Source organism: Rhinichthys klamathensis, unplaced genomic scaffold, assembly GCF_029890125.1.
Source record: "Rhinichthys klamathensis goyatoka isolate OS25496 unplaced genomic scaffold, OSU_Roscu_1.1 h1tg000046l_1, whole genome shotgun sequence".
NCBI classification, from domain to species: domain Eukaryota; kingdom Metazoa; phylum Chordata; class Actinopteri; order Cypriniformes; family Leuciscidae; genus Rhinichthys; species Rhinichthys klamathensis.
Window position 1 is genome coordinate 1,533,581 of NW_026606593.1, and position 14,245 is coordinate 1,547,825.

A 14,245-nucleotide genomic window follows, 5' to 3' on the forward strand; every position below is an offset into this window, starting at 1 on the left:
TTCTAGATAGTGGAATGGGTATTTCTGCACAAGAATATTACAGTCAAAGCATTAAATAATGTTTTTAAATAGTAGGTAGTACATTCAAAGAAGGTTTTTGATTACATAGATGTGCGTCAATTGCACAATGCTGAGCTCCAAAGTCTTGTTCCACAATTGCAGTTTTACTAGAGTTGTATTCCTATATTTCAGTAGTATTGTCTTTCTAATAAACTGCATGTACATTGTAGGCACCCGCCACCACGAAAAACCTTTTAAACAATGCAAGTGTGAATCAAATTCACAATACTCTTTTAGAAGAAAGATATTTCTTGGAAATCATTTCAAAGTTCAAGCTGAAATGACAAATGTCTTGAAATATGTACAAGAATCCTTTAAGCAAGTGGCAATTAAAGACTGTGACATTATTAGCTCACACCACTGATTTTCTGCAAGGTCTCAGATGACCCAGATTGGACTTGAACCCACAATCCTCAGCTCCAATGCTGATGCCTTATCCATTAGGCCACTGGGCCACAATTCCTAGATAGTGGAATGGGTATTTCTGCACAAGAATATTACAGTCAAAGCATTAAATATTGTTTTTAAATAGTAAGTAGTACATTCAAAGAAGGTTTTTGATTACCTAGATGTGCGTCAATTGCACAATGCTGAGCTCCAAAGTCTTGTTCCACAATTGCAGTTTTACTAGAGTTGTATTCCTGTATTTCAGTAGTACTGTCTTTCTAATAAACTGCATGTACATTGTAGGCTCCCGCCACCACAAAAAAAAAACCCCTTTTAAACAATGCAAGTGTGAATCAAATCCACAATACTCTTTTAGAAGAAAGATATTTCTTGGAAATCATTTCAAAGTTCAAGTTGAAATGACAAATGTCTTGAAATATGTACAAGAATCCTTTAAGCAAGTGGCAATTAAAGATGGTGACATTATTGGCCTCAAACCACTGATTTTCTGGAAAGTCTCAGATGACCCAGATGGGACTCGAACCCACAATCCTCAGCTCCGAAGGCTGATGCCTTATCCATTAGGCCACTGGGCCACAATTTCTAGATAGCGGAATGGGTATTTCTGCACAAGAATATTACAGTCAAAGCATTAAATAATGTTTTTAAATAGTAGGTAGTACATTCAAAGAAGGTTTTTGATTACCTAGATGTGCGTCAATTGCACAATGCTGAGCTCCAAAGTCTTGTTCCACAATTGCAGTTTTACTAGAGTTGTATTCCTGTATTTCAGTAGTACTGTCTTTCAAATAAACTGCATGTACATTGTAGGCTCCCGCCACCAAAAAAAAAAAACCCTTTTAAACATTGCAAGTGTGCATTGTGGATTTGATTCACACTTGCATTGTTTAAAAGGTTTTTCGTGGTGGCGGGCGCCTACAATGTACATGCAGTTTATTAGAAAGACAGTACTACTCAAAGCATTAAATAATGTTACAGTCAAAGCATTAAATAATGTTTTTAAATAGTAGGTAGTACATTAAAAGAAGGTTTTTGATTACCTAGATGTGCGTCAATTGCACAATGCTGAGCTCCAAAGTCTTGTTCCACAATTGCAGTTTTACAAGAGTAGTACTGCTGTTTTTGAGTAGTACTGTCTTTCTAATAAACTGCATGTACATTGTAGGCACCCGCCACCACGAAAAACCTTTTAAACAATGCAAGTGTGAATCAAATCCACAATACTCTTTTAGAAGAAAGATATTTCTTGGAAATCATTTCAAAGTTCAAGCTGAAATGACAAATGTCTTGAAATATGTACAAGAATCCTTTAAGCAAGTGGCAATTAAAGACTGTGACATTATTAGCTCACACCACTTATTTTCTGGAAAGTCTCAGATGACCCAGATGGGACTCGAACCCACAGCTCCGAAGGCTGATGCCTTATCCATTAGGCCACTGGGCCACAATTTCTGGATAGCGGAATGGGTATTTCTGCAAAAAAATATTACATTTCTGCACAAGAATATTACAGTCAAAGCAGTAAATTATTTAGCTTTTCTGCAAGGTCTCAGATGACCCAGATGGGACACGAACCCACAATCCTCAGCTCCAATGCTGATGCCTTATCCATAGGCCACTGGGCCACAATTTTTAGATAGCAGAATGGGTATTTCTGCACAAGAATATTACAGTCAAAGCATTAAATAATGTTTTTAAATAGTAGGTAGTACATTCAAAGAAGGTTTTTGATTACCTAGATGTGCGTCAATTGCACAATGCTGAGCTCCAAAGTCTTGTTCCACAATTGCAGTTTTACTAGAGTTGTATTCCTGTATTTCAGTAGTACTGTCTTTCTAGTAAACTGCATGTACATTGTAGGCTCCCGCCACCACAAAAAAAAAACCCTTTTAAACAATGCAAGTGTGAATCAAATCCACAATACTCTTTTAGAAGAAAGATATTTCTTGGAAATCATTTCAAAGTTCAAGTTGAAATGACAAATGTCTTGAAATATGTACAAGAATCCTTTAAGCAAGTGGCAATTAAAGACTGTGACTTATTGGCCTCACACCACTGATTTTCTGGAAAGTCTCAGATGACCCAGATGGGACTCGAACCCACAATCCTCAGCTCCGAAGGCTGATGCCTTCTCCATTAGGCTACTGGGCCACAATTTCTGGATAGCGGAATGGGTATTTCTGCAAAAAAAATATTACATTTCTGCACAAGAATATTAGAGTCAAAGCAGTAAATAATTTAGATTTTCCGCAAGGTCTCAGATGACCCAGATGGGACTCGAACCCACAATCCTCAGCTCCAATGCTGATGCCTTATCCATTAGGCCACTGGGCCACAATTTCTAGATAGCAGAATGGGTATTTCTGCACAAGAATATTACAGTCAAAGCATTAAATAATGTTTTTAAATAGTAGGTAGTACATTCAAAGAAGGTTTTTGATTACCTAGATGTGCGTCAATTGCACAATACTCTTTTAGAAGAAAGATATTTCTTGGAAATCATTTTAAAGTTCAAGCTGAAATGACAAATGTCTTGAAATATGTACAAGAATCCTTTAAGCAAGTGGCAATTAAAGACTGTGACATTATTGGCCTCAAACCACTTATTTTCTGGAAAGTCTCAGATGACCCAGATGGGACTCGAACCCACAATCCTCAGCTCCGAAAGCTGATGCCTTATCCATTAGGCCACTGGGCCACAATTTCTGGATAGCGGAATGGGTATTTCTGCAAAAAAATATTACATTTCTGCACAAGAATATTACAGTCAAAGCAGTAAATAGTATATTTACTGCTTTATAAATTTTAAATAGTAGGTAGTACATTCAAAGAAGGTTTTTGATTACCTAGATGTGCGTCATTTGCACAATGCTGAGCTCCAAAGGCTTGTTCCACAATTGCAGTTTTACTAGAGTTGTATTCCTGTTTTTCAGTAGTACTGTCTTTCAAATAAACGGCATGTACATTGTAGGCTCCCGCCACCAAAAAAAAAAAACCCTTTTAAACAATGCAAGTGTGCATTGTGTATTTGATTCACACTTGCATTGTTTAAAAGGTTTTTCGCGGTGGCGGGCGCCTACAATGTACATGCAGTTTATTAGAAAGACAGTACTACTCAAAGCATTAAATAATGTTACAGTCAAAGCATTAAATAATGTTTTTAAATAGTAGGTAGTACATTCAAAGAAGGTTTTTGATTACCTAGATGTGCGTCAATTGCACAATGCTGAGCTCCAAAGTCTTGTTCCACAATTGCAGTTTTACTAGAGTTGTATTCCTATATTTCAGTAGTACTGTCTTTCTAATAAACTGCATGTACATTGTAGGCTCCCGCCACCACAAAAAAAAAAACCCTTTTAAACAATGCAAGTGTGAATCAAATCCACAATACTCTTTTAGAAGAAAGATATTTCTTGGAAATCATTTCAAAGTTCAAGTTGAAATGACAAATGTCTTGAAATATGTACAAGAATCCTTTAAGCAAGTGGCAATTAAAGACTGTGACATGATTGGCCTCAAACCACTGATTTTCTGGAAAGTCTCAGATGACCCAGATGGGACTCGAACCCACAATCCTCAGCTCCGAAGGCTGATGCCTTATCCATTAGGCCACTGGGCCACAATTTCTAGATAGCGGAATGGGTATTTCTGCACAAGAATATTACAGTCAAAGCATTAAATAATGTTTTTAAATAGTAGGTAGTACATTCAAAGAAGGTTTTTAATTACCTAGATGTGCGTCAATTGCACAATGCTGAGCTCCAAAGTCTTGTTCCACAATTGCAGTTTTACTAGAGTTGTATTCCTGTATTTCAGTAGTACTGTCTTTCAAATAAACGGCATGTACATTGTAGGCTCCCGCCACCAAAAAAAAAAAACCCTTTTAAACAATGCAAGTGTGCATTGTGGATTTGATTCACACTTGCATTGTTTAAAAGGTTTTTCGCGGTGGCGGGCGCCTACAATGTACATGCAGTTTATTAGAAAGACAGTACTACTCAAAGCATTAAATAATGTTACAGTCAAAGCATTAAATAATGTTTTTAAATAGTAGGTAGTACATTCAAAGAAGGTTTTTGATTACCTAGATGTGCGTCAATTGCACAATGCTGAGCTCCAAAGTCTTGTTCCACAATTGCAGTTTTACAAGAGTAGTACTGCTGTTTTTGAGTAGTACTGTCTTTCTAATAAACTGCATGTACATTGTAGGCACCCGCCACCACGAAAAACCTTTTAAACAATGCAAGTGTGAATCAAATCCACAATACTCTTTTAGAAGAAAGATATTTCTTGGAAATCATTTCAAAGTTCAAGCTGACATGACAAATGTCTTGAAATATGTACAAGAATCCTTTAAGCAAGTGGCAATTAAAGACTGTGACTTATTGGCCTCACACCACTGATTTTTTGAAAGGTCTCAGATGACCCAGATGGGACTTGAACCCACAATCCTCAGCTCCGAAGGCTGATGCCTTATCCATTAGGCCACTGGGCCACAATTTCTGGAAAGCGGAATGGGTATTTCTGCAAAAAAAATATTACATTTCTGCACAAGAATATTAGAGTCAAAGCAGTAAATAATTTAGATTTTCTGCAAGGTCTCAGATGACCCAGATGGGACTCGAACCCACAATCCTCAGCTCCAATGCTGATGCCTTATCCATTAGGCCACTGGGCCACAATTTCTAGATAGCGGAATGGGTATTTCTGCACAAGAATATTACAGTCAAAGCATTAAATAATGTTTTTAAATAGTAGGTAGTACATTCAAAGAAGGTTTTTGATTACCTAGATGTGCGTCAATTGCACAATACTCTTTTAGAAGAAAGATATTTCTTGGAAATCATTTTAAAGTTCAAGCTGAAATGACAAATGTCTTGAAATATGTACAAGAATCCTTTAAGCAAGTGGCAATTAAAGACTGTGACATTATTGGCCTCAAACCACTTATTTTCTGGAAAGTCTCAGATGACCCAGATGGGACTCGAACCCACAATCCTCAGCTCCGAAGGCTGATGCCTTATCCATTAGGCCACTGGGCCACAATTTCTGAATAGCGGAATGGGTATTTCTGCAAAAAAATATTACATTTCTGCACAAGAATATTACAGTCAAAGCAGTAAATAATTTAGATTTTCCGCAAGGTCTCAGATGACCCAGATGGGACTTGAACCCACAATCCTCAGCTCCAATGCTGATGCCTTATCCATTAGGCCACTGGGCCACAATTTCTAGATAGCGGAATGGGTATTTCTGCACAAGAATATTACAGTCAAAGCATTAAATAATGTTTTTAAATAGTAGGTAGTACATTCAAAGAAGGTTTTTGATTACCTAGATGTGCGTCAATTGCACAATGCTGAGCTCCAAAGTCTTGTTCCACAATTGCAGTTTTACTAGAGTTGTATTCCTATATTTCAGTAGTACTGTCTTTCTAATAAACTGCATGTACATTGTAGGCTCCCGCCACCACAAAAAAAAAAACCCTTTTAAACAATGCAAGTGTGAATCAAATCCACAATACTCTTTTAGAAGAAAGATATTTCTTGGAAATCATTTCAAAGTTCAAGTTGAAATGACAAATGTCTTGAAATATGTACAAGAATCCTTTAAGCAAGTGGCAATTAAAGATGGTGACATTATTGGCCTCAAACCACTGATTTTCTGGAAAGTCTCAGATGACCCAGATGGGACTCAAACCCACAATCCTCAGCTCCGAAGGCTGATGCCTTATCCATTAGGCCACTGGGCCACAATTTCTAGATAGCGGAATGGGTATTTCTGCACAAGAATATTACAGTCAAAGCATTAAATAATGTTTTTAAATAGTAGGTAGTACATTCAAAGAAGGTTTTTGATTACCTAGATGTGCGTCAATTGCACAATGCTGAGCTCCAAAGTCTTGTTCCACAATTGCAGTTTTACTAGAGTAGTACTGCTGTTTTTGAGTAGTACTGTCTTTCTAATAAACTGCATGTACATTGTAGGCACCCGCCACCACGAAAAACCTTTTAAACAATGCAAGTGTGAATCAAATTCACAATACTCTTTTAGAAGAAGGATATTTCTTGGAAATCATTTCAAAGTTCAAGCTGAAATGACAAATGTCTTGAAATATGTACAAGAATCCTTTAAGCAAGTGGCAATTAAAGACTGTGACTTAATGGCCCCACACCACTGATTTTCTGAAAGGTCTCAGATGACCCAGATGGGACTCAAACCCACAATCCTCAGCTCCAATGCTGATGCCTTATCCATTAGGCCACTGGGCCACAATTTCTAGATAGCGGAATGGGTATTTCTGCACAAAAATATTACAGTCAAAGCATTAAATAATGTTTTTAAATAGTAGGTAGTACATTCAAAGAAGGTTTTTGATTACATAGATGTGCGTCAATTGCACAATGCTGAGCTCCAAAGTCTTGTTCCACAATTGCAGTTTTACAAGAGTAGTACTGCTGTTTTTGAGTAGTACTGTCTTTCTAATAAACTGCATGTACATTGTAGGCTCCCGCCACCACAAAAAAAACCCTTTTAAACAATGCAAGTGTGAATCAAATCCACAATACTCTTTTAGAAGAAAGATATTTCTTGGAAATCATTTCAAAGTTCAAGTTGAAATGACAAATGTCTTGAAATATGTACAAGAATCCTTTAAGCAAGTGGCAATTAAAGATGGTGACATTATTGGCCTCAAACCACTGATTTTCTGGAAAGTCTCAGATGACCCAGATGGGACTCGAACCCACAATCCTCAGCTCCGAAGGCTGATGCCTTATCCATTAGGCCACTGGGCCACAATTTCTAGATAGCGGAATGGGTATTTCTGCACAAGAATATTACATTTCTGCACAAGAATATTACAGTCAAAGCAGTAAATAATTTAGATTTTCCGCAAGGTCTCAGATGACCCAGATGGGACTTGAACCCACAATCCTCAGCTCCAATGCTGATGCCTTATCCATTAGGCCACAATTTCTAGATAGTGGAATGGGTATTTCTGCACAAGAATATTACAGTCAAAGCATTAAATAATGTTTTTAAATAGTAGGTAGTACATTCAAAGAAGGTTTTTGATTACATAGATGTGCGTCAATTGCACAATGCTGAGCTCCAAAGTCTTGTTCCACAATTGCAGTTTTACTAGAGTTGTATTCCTATATTTCAGTAGTATTGTCTTTCTAATAAACTGCATGTACATTGTAGGCACCCGCCACCACGAAAAACCTTTTAAACAATGCAAGTGTGAATCAAATTCACAATACTCTTTTAGAAGAAAGATATTTCTTGGAAATCATTTCAAAGTTCAAGCTGAAATGACAAATGTCTTGAAATATGTACAAGAATCCTTTAAGCAAGTGGCAATTAAAGACTGTGACATTATTAGCTCACACCACTGATTTTCTGCAAGGTCTCAGATGACCCAGATTGGACTTGAACCCACAATCCTCAGCTCCAATGCTGATGCCTTATCCATTAGGCCACTGGGCCACAATTCCTAGATAGTGGAATGGGTATTTCTGCACAAGAATATTACAGTCAAAGCATTAAATATTGTTTTTAAATAGTAAGTAGTACATTCAAAGAAGGTTTTTGATTACCTAGATGTGCGTCAATTGCACAATGCTGAGCTCCAAAGTCTTGTTCCACAATTGCAGTTTTACTAGAGTTGTATTCCTGTATTTCAGTAGTACTGTCTTTCTAATAAACTGCATGTACATTGTAGGCTCCCGCCACCACAAAAAAAAAAACCCTTTTAAACAATGCAAGTGTGAATCAAATCCACAATACTCTTTTAGAAGAAAGATATTTCTTGGAAATCATTTCAAAGTTCAAGTTGAAATGACAAATGTCTTGAAATATGTACAAGAATCCTTTAAGCAAGTGGCAATTAAAGATGGTGACATTATTGGCCTCAAACCACTGATTTTCTGGAAAGTCTCAGATGACCCAGATGGGACTCGAACCCACAATCCTCAGCTCCGAAGGCTGATGCCTTATCCATTAGGCCACTGGGCCACAATTTCTAGATAGCGGAATGGGTATTTCTGCACAAGAATATTACAGTCAAAGCATTAAATAATGTTTTTAAATAGTAGGTAGTACATTCAAAGAAGGTTTTTGATTACCTAGATGTGCGTCAATTGCACAATGCTGAGCTCCAAAGTCTTGTTCCACAATTGCAGTTTTACTAGAGTTGTATTCCTGTATTTCAGTAGTACTGTCTTTCAAATAAACTGCATGTACATTGTAGGCTCCCGCCACCAAAAAAAAAAAACCCTTTTAAACATTGCAAGTGTGCATTGTGGATTTGATTCACACTTGCATTGTTTAAAAGGTTTTTCGCGGTGGCGGGCGCCTACAATGTACATGCAGTTTATTAGAAAGACAGTACTACTCAAAGCATTAAATAATGTTACAGTCAAAGCATTAAATAATGTTTTTAAATAGTAGGTAGTACATTAAAAGAAGGTTTTTGATTACCTAGATGTGCGTCAATTGCACAATGCTGAGCTCCAAAGTCTTGTTCCACAATTGCAGTTTTACAAGAGTAGTACTGCTGTTTTTGAGTAGTACTGTCTTTCTAATAAACTGCATGTACATTGTAGGCACCCGCCACCACGAAAAACCTTTTAAACAATGCAAGTGTGAATCAAATCCACAATACTCTTTTAGAAGAAAGATATTTCTTGGAAATCATTTCAAAGTTCAAGCTGAAATGACAAATGTCTTGAAATATGTACAAGAATCCTTTAAGCAAGTGGCAATTAAAGACTGTGACATTATTAGCTCACACCACTTATTTTCTGGAAAGTCTCAGATGACCCAGATGGGACTCGAACCCACAGCTCCGAAGGCTGATGCCTTATCCATTAGGCCACTGGGCCACAATTTCTGGATAGCGGAATGGGTATTTCTGCAAAAAAATATTACATTTCTGCACAAGAATATTACAGTCAAAGCAGTAAATTATTTAGCTTTTCTGCAAGGTCTCAGATGACCCAGATGGGACACGAACCCACAATCCTCAGCTCCAATGCTGATGCCTTATCCATAGGCCACTGGGCCACAATTTTTAGATAGCAGAATGGGTATTTCTGCACAAGAATATTACAGTCAAAGCATTAAATAATGTTTTTAAATAGTAGGTAGTACATTCAAAGAAGGTTTTTGATTACCTAGATGTGCGTCAATTGCACAATGCTGAGCTCCAAAGTCTTGTTCCACAATTGCAGTTTTACTAGAGTTGTATTCCTGTATTTCAGTAGTACTGTCTTTCTAGTAAACTGCATGTACATTGTAGGCTCCCGCCACCACAAAAAAAAAACCCTTTTAAACAATGCAAGTGTGAATCAAATCCACAATACTCTTTTAGAAGAAAGATATTTCTTGGAAATCATTTCAAAGTTCAAGTTGAAATGACAAATGTCTTGAAATATGTACAAGAATCCTTTAAGCAAGTGGCAATTAAAGACGGTGACATTATTGGCCTCAAACCACTGATTTTCTGGAAAGTCTCAGATGACCCAGATGGGACTCGGACCCACAATCCTCAGCTCCGAAGGCTGATGCCTTCTCCATTAGGCTACTGGGCCACAATTTCTGGATAGCGGAATGGGTATTTCTGCAAAAAAAATATTACATTTCTGCACAAGAATATTAGAGTCAAAGCAGTAAATAATTTAGATTTTCCGCAAGGTCTCAGATGACCCAGATGGGACTCGAACCCACAATCCTCAGCTCCAATGCTGATGCCTTATCCATTAGGCCACTGGGCCACAATTTCTAGATAGCAGAATGGGTATTTCTGCACAAGAATATTACAGTCAAAGCATTAAATAATGTTTTTAAATAGTAGGTAGTACATTCAAAGAAGGTTTTTGATTACCTAGATGTGCGTCAATTGCACAATACTCTTTTAGAAGAAAGATATTTCTTGGAAATCATTTTAAAGTTCAAGCTGAAATGACAAATGTCTTGAAATATGTACAAGAATCCTTTAAGCAAGTGGCAATTAAAGACTGTGACATTATTGGCCTCAAACCACTTATTTTCTGGAAAGTCTCAGATGACCCAGATGGGACTCGAACCCACAATCCTCAGCTCCGAAAGCTGATGCCTTATCCATTAGGCCACTGGGCCACAATTTCTGGATAGCGGAATGGGTATTTCTGCAAAAAAATATTACATTTCTGCACAAGAATATTACAGTCAAAGCAGTAAATAGTATATTTACTGCTTTATAAATTTTAAATAGTAGGTAGTACATTCAAAGAAGGTTTTTGATTACCTAGATGTGCGTCATTTGCACAATGCTGAGCTCCAAAGGCTTGTTCCACAATTGCAGTTTTACTAGAGTTGTATTCCTGTTTTTCAGTAGTACTGTCTTTCAAATAAACGGCATGTACATTGTAGGCTCCCGCCACCAAAAAAAAAAAACCCTTTTAAACAATGCAAGTGTGCATTGTGTATTTGATTCACACTTGCATTGTTTAAAAGGTTTTTCGCGGTGGCGGGCGCCTACAATGTACATGCAGTTTATTAGAAAGACAGTACTACTCAAAGCATTAAATAATGTTACAGTCAAAGCATTAAATAATGTTTTTAAATAGTAGGTAGTACATTCAAAGAAGGTTTTTGATTACCTAGATGTGCGTCAATTGCACAATGCTGAGCTCCAAAGTCTTGTTCCACAATTGCAGTTTTACTAGAGTTGTATTCCTATATTTCAGTAGTACTGTCTTTCTAATAAACTGCATGTACATTGTAGGCTCCCGCCACCACAAAAAAAAAAACCCTTTTAAACAATGCAAGTGTGAATCAAATCCACAATACTCTTTTAGAAGAAAGATATTTCTTGGAAATCATTTCAAAGTTCAAGTTGAAATGACAAATGTCTTGAAATATGTACAAGAATCCTTTAAGCAAGTGGCAATTAAAGACTGTGACATGATTGGCCTCAAACCACTGATTTTCTGGAAAGTCTCAGATGACCCAGATGGGACTCGAACCCACAATCCTCAGCTCCGAAGGCTGATGCCTTATCCATTAGGCCACTGGGCCACAATTTCTAGATAGCGGAATGGGTATTTCTGCACAAGAATATTACAGTCAAAGCATTAAATAATGTTTTTAAATAGTAGGTAGTACATTCAAAGAAGGTTTTTAATTACCTAGATGTGCGTCAATTGCACAATGCTGAGCTCCAAAGTCTTGTTCCACAATTGCAGTTTTACTAGAGTTGTATTCCTGTATTTCAGTAGTACTGTCTTTCAAATAAACGGCATGTACATTGTAGGCTCCCGCCACCAAAAAAAAAAAACCCTTTTAAACAATGCAAGTGTGCATTGTGGATTTGATTCACACTTGCATTGTTTAAAAGGTTTTTCGCGGTGGCGGGCGCCTACAATGTACATGCAGTTTATTAGAAAGACAGTACTACTCAAAGCATTAAATAATGTTACAGTCAAAGCATTAAATAATGTTTTTAAATAGTAGGTAGTACATTCAAAGAAGGTTTTTGATTACCTAGATGTGCGTCAATTGCACAATGCTGAGCTCCAAAGTCTTGTTCCACAATTGCAGTTTTACAAGAGTAGTACTGCTGTTTTTGAGTAGTACTGTCTTTCTAATAAACTGCATGTACATTGTAGGCACCCGCCACCACGAAAAACCTTTTAAACAATGCAAGTGTGAATCAAATCCACAATACTCTTTTAAAAGAAAGATATTTCTTGGAAATCATTTCAAAGTTCAAGCTGACATGACAAATGTCTTGAAATATGTACAAGAATCCTTTAAGCAAGTGGCAATTAAAGACTGTGACTTATTGGCCTCACACCACTGATTTTTTGAAAGGTCTCAGATGACCCAGATGGGACTTGAACCCACAATCCTCAGCTCCGAAGGCTGATGCCTTATCCATTAGGCCACTGGGCCACAATTTCTGGAAAGCGGAATGGGTATTTCTGCAAAAAAAATATTACATTTCTGCACAAGAATATTAGAGTCAAAGCAGTAAATAATTTAGATTTTCTGCAAGGTCTCAGATGACCCAGATGGGACTCGAACCCACAATCCTCAGCTCCAATGCTGATGCCTTATCCATTAGGCCACTGGGCCACAATTTCTAGATAGCGGAATGGGTATTTCTGCACAAGAATATTACAGTCAAAGCATTAAATAATGTTTTTAAATAGTAGGTAGTACATTCAAAGAAGGTTTTTGATTACCTAGATGTGCGTCAATTGCACAATACTCTTTTAGAAGAAAGATATTTCTTGGAAATCATTTTAAAGTTCAAGCTGAAATGACAAATGTCTTGAAATATGTACAAGAATCCTTTAAGCAAGTGGCAATTAAAGACTGTGACATTATTGGCCTCAAACCACTTATTTTCTGGAAAGTCTCAGATGACCCAGATGGGACTCGAACCCACAATCCTCAGCTCCGAAGGCTGATGCCTTATCCATTAGGCCACTGGGCCACAATTTCTGAATAGCGGAATGGGTATTTCTGCAAAAAAATATTACATTTCTGCACAAGAATATTACAGTCAAAGCAGTAAATAATTTAGATTTTCCGCAAGGTCTCAGATGACCCAGATGGGACTTGAACCCACAATCCTCAGCTCCAATGCTGATGCCTTATCCATTAGGCCACTGGGCCACAATTTCTAGATAGCGGAATGGGTATTTCTGCACAAGAATATTACAGTCAAAGCATTAAATAATGTTTTTAAATAGTAGGTAGTACATTCAAAGAAGGTTTTTGATTACCTAGATGTGCGTCAATTGCACAATGCTGAGCTCCAAAGTCTTGTTCCACAATTGCAGTTTTACTAGAGTTGTATTCCTATATTTCAGTAGTACTGTCTTTCTAATAAACTGCATGTACATTGTAGGCTCCCGCCACCACAAAAAAAAAAACCCTTTTAAACAATGCAAGTGTGAATCAAATCCACAATACTCTTTTAGAAGAAAGATATTTCTTGGAAATCATTTCAAAGTTCAAGTTGAAATGACAAATGTCTTGAAATATGTACAAGAATCCTTTAAGCAAGTGGCAATTAAAGATGGTGACATTATTGGCCTCAAACCACTGATTTTCTGGAAAGTCTCAGATGACCCAGATGGGACTCAAACCCACAATCCTCAGCTCCGAAGGCTGATGCCTTATCCATTAGGCCACTGGGCCACAATTTCTAGATAGCGGAATGGGTATTTCTGCACAAGAATATTACAGTCAAAGCATTAAATAATGTTTTTAAATAGTAGGTAGTACATTCAAAGAAGGTTTTTGATTACCTAGATGTGCGTCAATTGCACAATGCTGAGCTCCAAAGTCTTGTTCCACAATTGCAGTTTTACTAGAGTAGTACTGCTGTTTTTGAGTAGTACTGTCTTTCTAATAAACTGCATGTACATTGTAGGCACCCGCCACCACGAAAAACCTTTTAAACAATGCAAGTGTGAATCAAATTCACAATACTCTTTTAGAAGAAGGATATTTCTTGGAAATCATTTCAAAGTTCAAGCTGAAATGACAAATGTCTTGAAATATGTACAAGAATCCTTTAAGCAAGTGGCAATTAAAGACTGTGACTTAATGGCCCCACACCACTGATTTTCTGAAAGGTCTCAGATGACCCAGATGGGACTCAAACCCACAATCCTCAGCTCCAATGCTGATGCCTTATCCATTAGGCCACTGGGCCACAATTTCTAGATAGCGGAATGGGTATTTCTGCACAAAAATATTACAGTCAAAGCATTAA

General features: G+C 37.3%; 15 non-coding genes across 15 annotated transcripts; all 15 read right to left on the minus strand.

Annotated features, from left to right (window-relative positions):
• Positions 1 to 970: 970 nt before the first annotated feature.
• On the minus strand, positions 971 to 1,043 carry trnar-ucg (transfer RNA arginine (anticodon UCG)). Its single transcript has one exon. It is a non-coding gene; the product is annotated as a tRNA-Arg (tRNA).
• A 1,503-nt stretch (positions 1,044 to 2,546) lies between these two features.
• Positions 2,547 to 2,619, minus strand: trnar-ucg (transfer RNA arginine (anticodon UCG)). Its single transcript has one exon. It is a non-coding gene; the product is annotated as a tRNA-Arg (tRNA).
• Positions 2,620 to 3,093: 474 nt separating this feature from the next.
• Positions 3,094 to 3,166, minus strand: trnar-ucg (transfer RNA arginine (anticodon UCG)). Its single transcript has one exon. It is a non-coding gene; the product is annotated as a tRNA-Arg (tRNA).
• Positions 3,167 to 4,014: 848 nt separating this feature from the next.
• trnar-ucg (transfer RNA arginine (anticodon UCG)) lies at positions 4,015 to 4,087 on the minus strand. Its single transcript has one exon. It is a non-coding gene; the product is annotated as a tRNA-Arg (tRNA).
• Positions 4,088 to 4,890: 803 nt separating this feature from the next.
• On the minus strand, positions 4,891 to 4,963 carry trnar-ucg (transfer RNA arginine (anticodon UCG)). Its single transcript has one exon. It is a non-coding gene; the product is annotated as a tRNA-Arg (tRNA).
• Positions 4,964 to 5,437: 474 nt separating this feature from the next.
• trnar-ucg (transfer RNA arginine (anticodon UCG)) lies at positions 5,438 to 5,510 on the minus strand. Its single transcript has one exon. It is a non-coding gene; the product is annotated as a tRNA-Arg (tRNA).
• A 637-nt stretch (positions 5,511 to 6,147) lies between these two features.
• On the minus strand, positions 6,148 to 6,220 carry trnar-ucg (transfer RNA arginine (anticodon UCG)). The gene has a single exon. It is a non-coding gene; the product is annotated as a tRNA-Arg (tRNA).
• Positions 6,221 to 7,192: 972 nt separating this feature from the next.
• On the minus strand, positions 7,193 to 7,265 carry trnar-ucg (transfer RNA arginine (anticodon UCG)). The gene has a single exon. It is a non-coding gene; the product is annotated as a tRNA-Arg (tRNA).
• A 1,149-nt stretch (positions 7,266 to 8,414) lies between these two features.
• trnar-ucg (transfer RNA arginine (anticodon UCG)) lies at positions 8,415 to 8,487 on the minus strand. The gene has a single exon. It is a non-coding gene; the product is annotated as a tRNA-Arg (tRNA).
• Positions 8,488 to 9,991: 1,504 nt separating this feature from the next.
• trnar-ucg (transfer RNA arginine (anticodon UCG)) lies at positions 9,992 to 10,064 on the minus strand. Its single transcript has one exon. It is a non-coding gene; the product is annotated as a tRNA-Arg (tRNA).
• Positions 10,065 to 10,538: 474 nt separating this feature from the next.
• Positions 10,539 to 10,611, minus strand: trnar-ucg (transfer RNA arginine (anticodon UCG)). The gene has a single exon. It is a non-coding gene; the product is annotated as a tRNA-Arg (tRNA).
• An 848-nt stretch (positions 10,612 to 11,459) lies between these two features.
• On the minus strand, positions 11,460 to 11,532 carry trnar-ucg (transfer RNA arginine (anticodon UCG)). The gene has a single exon. It is a non-coding gene; the product is annotated as a tRNA-Arg (tRNA).
• An 803-nt stretch (positions 11,533 to 12,335) lies between these two features.
• On the minus strand, positions 12,336 to 12,408 carry trnar-ucg (transfer RNA arginine (anticodon UCG)). Its single transcript has one exon. It is a non-coding gene; the product is annotated as a tRNA-Arg (tRNA).
• A 474-nt stretch (positions 12,409 to 12,882) lies between these two features.
• On the minus strand, positions 12,883 to 12,955 carry trnar-ucg (transfer RNA arginine (anticodon UCG)). Its single transcript has one exon. It is a non-coding gene; the product is annotated as a tRNA-Arg (tRNA).
• Positions 12,956 to 13,592: 637 nt separating this feature from the next.
• trnar-ucg (transfer RNA arginine (anticodon UCG)) lies at positions 13,593 to 13,665 on the minus strand. The gene has a single exon. It is a non-coding gene; the product is annotated as a tRNA-Arg (tRNA).
• Positions 13,666 to 14,245: the final 580 nt, after the last annotated feature.